General features: G+C 47.9%; 1 protein-coding gene across 1 annotated transcript in view; it reads right to left on the minus strand.

Moving 5' to 3' along the window:
- Positions 1-6,162, minus strand: part of RIMBP2 (RIMS binding protein 2) — a 173,803-nt gene extending 167,641 nt beyond the window's left edge. The window contains exons 1-3 of the mRNA XM_057747233.1: positions 6,117-6,162; positions 5,875-6,026; positions 4,988-5,068 (exon numbers count right to left, since the gene is read on the minus strand). The gene's annotated coding sequence lies outside the window, so the exon portion shown is untranslated. The remainder of the gene's footprint in view (positions 1-4,987; positions 5,069-5,874; positions 6,027-6,116) is intronic.
- Between the last annotated feature and the right edge of the window lie 342 nt (positions 6,163-6,504).

Here is a 6,504-nt window from a genome sequence, read left to right on the forward strand (position 1 = left end):
CCCAAGGCCTTGACCGCGTCTCCCAAGCCATGTGCTCCAGGCAATAAGGAGCCCCACCCCCATACCCCTCCAACCCTCCCCCAAATAAAACCCAAAATAAAATACACACACACACACACACACACACACACACACACACATTGCTGGCAGCTGAAGCATCTGCAGGGAGACCAACCAAAAAGCATCTTCCACCACCAAGGAGTTTGGATTGGCCGATTGTGAGGACACAGGAAGAAATGACCTCCTGGGTTCCCTCCCCTGGCTTTCCCGGTTATAACCAGGTGCATTTTTAAACTGGTCGAATGGGGACAGACTTGGTTGCCAGAAAGGCAGGCTTCTTCTCAGCCCTGACCCTGGGCCACTCAGACAGCAAAGACGTTTGTTTTCGTGATTGAGCTTTTAACAGAAAGCTTCCCATCCTCATCAGCAGCTGGTCCTCCACGTGGTCCTGAGTGGGATCAGTACTGCCACGGCAAGAGAGGCTCCTGTGCTGAAGGGGCTGTGCACCCAGGCCCCAAGAGGACCAGCTGGTCCTTCCAGTGCTGGAAGACCCGCCCCCTTCCAGGCAGAGCCCTCCACCCAAGCCATCCCCACTGCAGATTAAAGATCCTTTATAAAAGTGCCTCGTAAAGAGGCAGGTCCTGGGAACATGTGCAGTGAGGCCAGGTCTGGGTGCACAACTCAAAAGCTTGGCTTAAAATTCAAAGGTCAGAAAGCTGATTCCCCCCTCTCCCCCGCCCTAGCCCCTCACTTGTACCCATCTTGCCGCACATAAGGGGCAGCCGCCCGCACCGATTCCCCATCACCGGGGTGCCTCGGTCACCAGACCTGTTCCTTCCCTCCTGCTCACATCTCCCCACCTGCAGGGAGGCTTTGAAGTGGGAGGATGTAGCTCAGTAACTCTCTCTGGGTTTTTTATCCAATATTGTATCAATTTTCCTGACTTAATTCACCCCTTCTGCTGTTGATGGCATGCCACTACCAAGATTATGTCGTTAAAATCTGTGGGGTGTCTCTGGTTCTCTCTCTCATTCTTGGGTCCCTCCCTCTGGGGAAAACTGGCTGTCAAGTGGTCGATGGCTTTGTGGAGGGGCCCCCATGGATGCCTGTGTCCAAGAGCCAGCCAGGAGCTGAGCCTGCGGCAGCCGGGAGAGTGAGCTGGGGGTGAGCTCCTGACCCGCCCACGGCCAGGTGAGCGAGCTGGGGTGAGCTTCTGACCTGCCCATGGCCAGGCGAGTCAGCCTGGAAGCGGATCTCACCCCAGTGGGATGTCTGTAGCCCCAACAGACACCTTGACTGTAAACTTATGATAGACCCTGAGCCAGAGACCCAGCTAAGCTGCGCCGGGACTCCTGACCCTCAGAAACTGTGAGACAGAGAGTGTAATCCAGAGCCCCCGACTTTGGGATGATTTATCACATGGCACTAGGTGACGAAGACGGCTGCCTTGAGAGACGGATAAAAAGCTAAAATTTTTATTACCTTTTGCCCCTGGAGCGGTGTGCGGTCCGTTCCGTGACCTCGCTCCGCATCTGCCCTCACCCTGCCCAAGTGGCAGCGGCTTTGAGCAAACTCTTTAGCCCCCCCGTGACTCCGTCTCCTCATCTGAAAAGTGAGGGTGACAATGTCACCTATGTCATCGGGTCACTGTGATAGAGAACTAAGCCAACAGGTGTCAGGAGGCACCGAGGTCAGAGCTCAGAACAGGGGCTGGACGGAATAAACCCTCAATGATTATCTCAGCCTCTATTCTTTTTTTTTTTTTTCAGCCTCTATTCTTACTATTACTCTGATGCTGATGATTTGATTCTGTTCACCCAGGAATGAAACAAATTACAACGCAGTCTGAATTTTCCTGGGGCTGATCTCGAGCATTTTATTCAGCTGACCAAACCCACCCAAATCCCCTCCCATTGTCTCACGGAGAATAGCTCACTAATGACACAGGAGCCATTAGCACCCCAGATAAGTCTGAAAATAAACGTCTCCACAGTTATCATCAGTTTGGACATATGGGATCATAATATTGTGTGATCACCGACAAACACACCTCTCTCTGCAAACAAACACAGCTGCCGGGGTGGGGCTGTGCTTTCCCACTTCCTGAGATTAAGTGCATGAATTCTCTTCCTCCCGGCGACGGTGACAGAGGGAGATGGGCCAGTGGCCACCTGCTGCCAACGGAGGCCCAGCGCTCTTCAAGCACGCTTGCAGCAAGAGAGCTTGGAGCCAGCCCTGGGGACCCAAGTAGAAGTGCGTCCTGTCAACCCAGGAGGGAGAGTCTGGGAGAGGAGGGAGGGGTCAGAGGTGAAGTCAGCCCTGGTTTAACTCACTGCTCTGGGTTCACATTCAAGGGGCAAGCAGCTTGATAGGAGCCCTTCTTGAATCCCAAAGGGCCACCGAATCGCTTTGTGAAAAGGAAGATTTACTGACTTACTGGGTGTAGGAAGGAGCCTATGATTCTGTCTTTCTAGCCACCTCCTGGGTCAATACTCTCCCTTGCTGAAATGTTATATTTTACCATCAACACTATATTTTTTCAAATAATTTATTTACTTGGTCATGAAACTGAAATTGTCAAGTAAACCCAGAGATCTCTTAACAACCACAATTCCCACTCGCTGAGGGCAGACCGTTTGCTCAGCACGGCTGTGGGAGCCTGATTTACACGCGACCTTCAATCCTCAAGGCTCTGAGGCTGCAAGGTGCAGTGACCAAGGACTCAGACTTGAAGTCTCACTACCCTGGAATTTGCAAGGGCTTAAATTTCAACTCCACTGCTTTCTTTCCCTGGCCCCAGGTTTATTGAGATGTAACTGACATTTAACACTGTGTAAGTGTAAGGTGTACAATGATGATAAATCTATCTATACATGTATAGATAAAATGAAATGATTACTAAATAAGGTTAGTTCACACCTCTATCACCTCATATAGTTACCATTTGTGTCTGTGATGACAGCATCTAAGATCTATTCTCTTAGCATCTTTAAAGTATATTTAATACAGTATTGTTAACGCTGATCTCTCTGCTGTACATTAGATCCTCATAACTGACTCATCTTGCAGACAGAAGTTTGTTCCTTTGACCCCTTTCAACCATCCCTTCCCCTCCAGCCCCCAACAATCAGCTTTCTTCTCTCTGTTTCTATAAATTTGGCTTTTTTAGATTCCACGTATAAGCGATATCATACAGTATTTCTTTCTCTGGCTATTTCACTTAGTGTGATGTCCTCAAGGCCTGTTATATTGTTGCAAATGGCAGGATTTCCTTCTTTATCGTGGCTGAATACTATTCCACAGTATATATACATCTTCCCTATCCATTTATCCGTCGATAAGACACTCACCAACTCCACTGCCTTCCAACTGGATGACCTCGAGTGAGCTACCTACCTGCTCTACACCTCGAATGCTTCAACTGTAAAATCCAGACAGATGCTTGCCTCGGAGAGCTGTTCACAGGTCATCCACGTATGGAAATCTATGCAGAGCACTTACAGCATGGTAAGCACACATGAAATGTTAGCTCTTAACATGATCATTGCACTCACTTTACGGACAGGGCAACTGAGGCTTGGAGAGAGGGGTGATTTGCTTAGGTGCAAACAGCTAGTATACACCACAGCATGGGAACTTAGACACAACACAACACGATGTCTGAGGCTTTGTTAGTGCAGGACGTGGGAATCACACCTCTCACAGATGAAGTTGGAAAGTTGTTCTAAAAGGAGAACAGGTTGCGATTGAGGTGGAATTTCTATGCTCCCTATTATGTCCAGTGAACGTGTGAAAGAACTCCTGTGCTCCAGATCCTCTCTCATTTTTATCAAATCTCTCCTTTACCTTCATCTCCCTTTTGAACTTCATTGCAGATTTATTTTGAGGGGGGGGCATCTAACCCAGGGTTTCTCAACCTCAGCACGACTGACCTTTGGGGCTGGATAATTCTTTGTTGTGAGGGACTGTGGGGTGCCGTGCAGGTGCAGGGCTTTCACTGGCATCCCTGGCTTTTATCTACTGGATGCCAATAGCACCCTCCCTGCCACCCAGCAGGGACAACCAGCACTGTCTCCAGACATGCCCAAATGTCCTCTGGGGGCAGAACCAGCTCCCCCTGCCCCACTTTGAGAACTGAGAATCTACAGCAACAGCCATTCTCTTCATCACCAAACGTGTCCTGTCCTCAATCCATCTCAATGAGCCATGAGAGCAGCTCATAGACTACATTGCTCTACATCAAATGTAAACCTGCTTCCAAAAGAAGCACATTCAACTGGTATAAATCAATGTTTAGACCCAGCCAGAAATATCTCATCATTTTTCCTGCTCTGGGTCTAAAAGCCCACACTGAAATTTTCTTCTTAGGGATTGAATTGTGTCTGCCTCCCCTCCAACATTCACAGGCTGCGATCCTTCCTAATCTTCTGAACCACAGAATGTGACTTAATTTGGAAATAGGGTCACTGCAGATATAATTAGTTGTGTTGTGATGAGATCTTTCTGCGGTAAGGTTCTCCCTCTTCCAGCATGACTGCTGTCCTTGTAAAAGGGGGAAATCTGAACACAGACCCAGACACAGGGAGAACAAGATGTGAAGGTGGAGGCAGAGGGTGGGGATGGTGGGTGGCCAGCAGACCACTGGCAGCTAGGAGAGAGGGTGGACCAGATTCTCCCGCTCAGCCCTCAGAAGGGACCAAACTTGCCAATCCTTGATCTTGGACGTCTATCCCCCAGAAGTCTGAGAGGGGCAGTTTCTGTTATTAAAGCCCCCAGATTACAGTACTCTGTGTTATGGCAGCCCTGACAAACGTATAAAAGGCACTTTCCCATAGTCCTATATATTTTAAGTCTTCATTCATTTCTCTCAGGTCTCAATCTGGGGCTTAATGGAATATATTTAGGGATGCCAGACCTAGGTCAGTGTGGTCAAAAGAAAAGTATGGAGTCGACAGTTCCTGACCAAGAGCAACAAGGTATCCCGAACCTAATCATCGTTTTCCTCTTCATCGCAGGCGTTTTGAAGCCTTTACTTCCTTGATGCAGAGATCCCTGGGGCTGGTCCTTCCTGGGTCATCCGTTGTGATTTTTCCAGCAAAGTGAATGCAGAAAACAGATTTTTATAATTCCCAACAGACCACTAAATGTAAGTGGATATGGGGTATCTCCAAACTACATCTCAAATCTCATTTTTCAGTTAAGGGATGAACATTCACCAAATGTAACAAGAAGTTTCAGAAAACAGCAGAAGCAATACTAGGAAGGTTTTGATCCTGTAATTCATTCTAAACATAAGACCTCTCCTCATAACCTCTTGCTTTATATGCCTGTTAAGCAGACTTTAGAATACAATGTTCCCTTCTCCAGAGTTTGGAAAGTATCTTAAATTTATCTGAATTTATCTTTTAATAATAACCTTTTCCGATTTTGTAGTAATATATGCTCACTGTAGGAAATTTTTTAAGTTGCACTTAACAGAAACTCCCTCTCACACTTCTGGAGGCTAGACAAGCACAGAGTAAGACAACTGAAAGTTATCAAACTCTACAAAAGTGGTGGTACCTTCATCTGTGAAATGAAGCATGAAAGAAGACACAGGTAGAGCGCACACATCCTCAGTTTGTAAACCTTGTTAAATTTTACTTCTCCTCTTTTAGCCCAGTACATCCCTAATATTCAACAAATGAAACCTTGTGTCTATCCAAACATTGAATTTTATCAAATTACTTCAAAGCTACCCTCCAAGAAATATAGAGCACTTTATCCACAAAGAAAAATAATCCCACAAAATCCTTGAGAGAATGGGGTTTGGTCTACAAGAAACAGAAAACCAATTTAAACCAGCTTAATCGCAAAGGAAGATCATAAGCTCACGTAACAAGCAGCTGGACGTGGAGCAGCCTTCAGGGCTGACTTGATCCAGGGTCCCACCCTGGGAGAGCCTGCTTCTCCTCACTCCCAGGTATCCAATACGCCCTCAGCTGCAGTTGAGATGGGTTCAACGAGACACCTTTGTGTGACAGCGTCTGGGGGAAGCAAGAGGAGGGGTACCTCTCGAAGCTCACTCAGGAGAGAGGAAAACCTTTTCTAGAAGCTCCCTGCAAGTCTCTCCTCACCTCTTACCAGCGGTGGCAGTTGTACCACATGGCCCGTCAGGACCAGCCCCTCCGGAGGACTCAGGCAGCTCTAAAACCAGGGGAGCTGGACCCTGGCTGCAGGGTGAGTCTGATGACTCAGAGGGTGTGAGCCGCCTGGGAAAGCAGTTTGGCAGGAATCAGCAGGCGGGTGGGGGTGGAAATGGATGTAAATAAGGAACCTGGTGTCCTGTCAGCTCCGTAGGAATTGTCTGGGTCTGACAGCTTGTCAGAATTCCACTGGGCACCTTCAAGAGTGAAGGGAACTTGAAAGGCAGAGGAAAATCACTGGGCCAGGAGTAACTCACTGTGCATTTAATAAAATCTAAACAGAAATCTCTGACAGTGTGACTTGCTGTGACGGATGGCT

Source organism: Hippopotamus amphibius, chromosome 8 (genome assembly GCF_030028045.1).
Source record: "Hippopotamus amphibius kiboko isolate mHipAmp2 chromosome 8, mHipAmp2.hap2, whole genome shotgun sequence".
NCBI lineage: Eukaryota > Metazoa > Chordata > Mammalia > Artiodactyla > Hippopotamidae > Hippopotamus > Hippopotamus amphibius.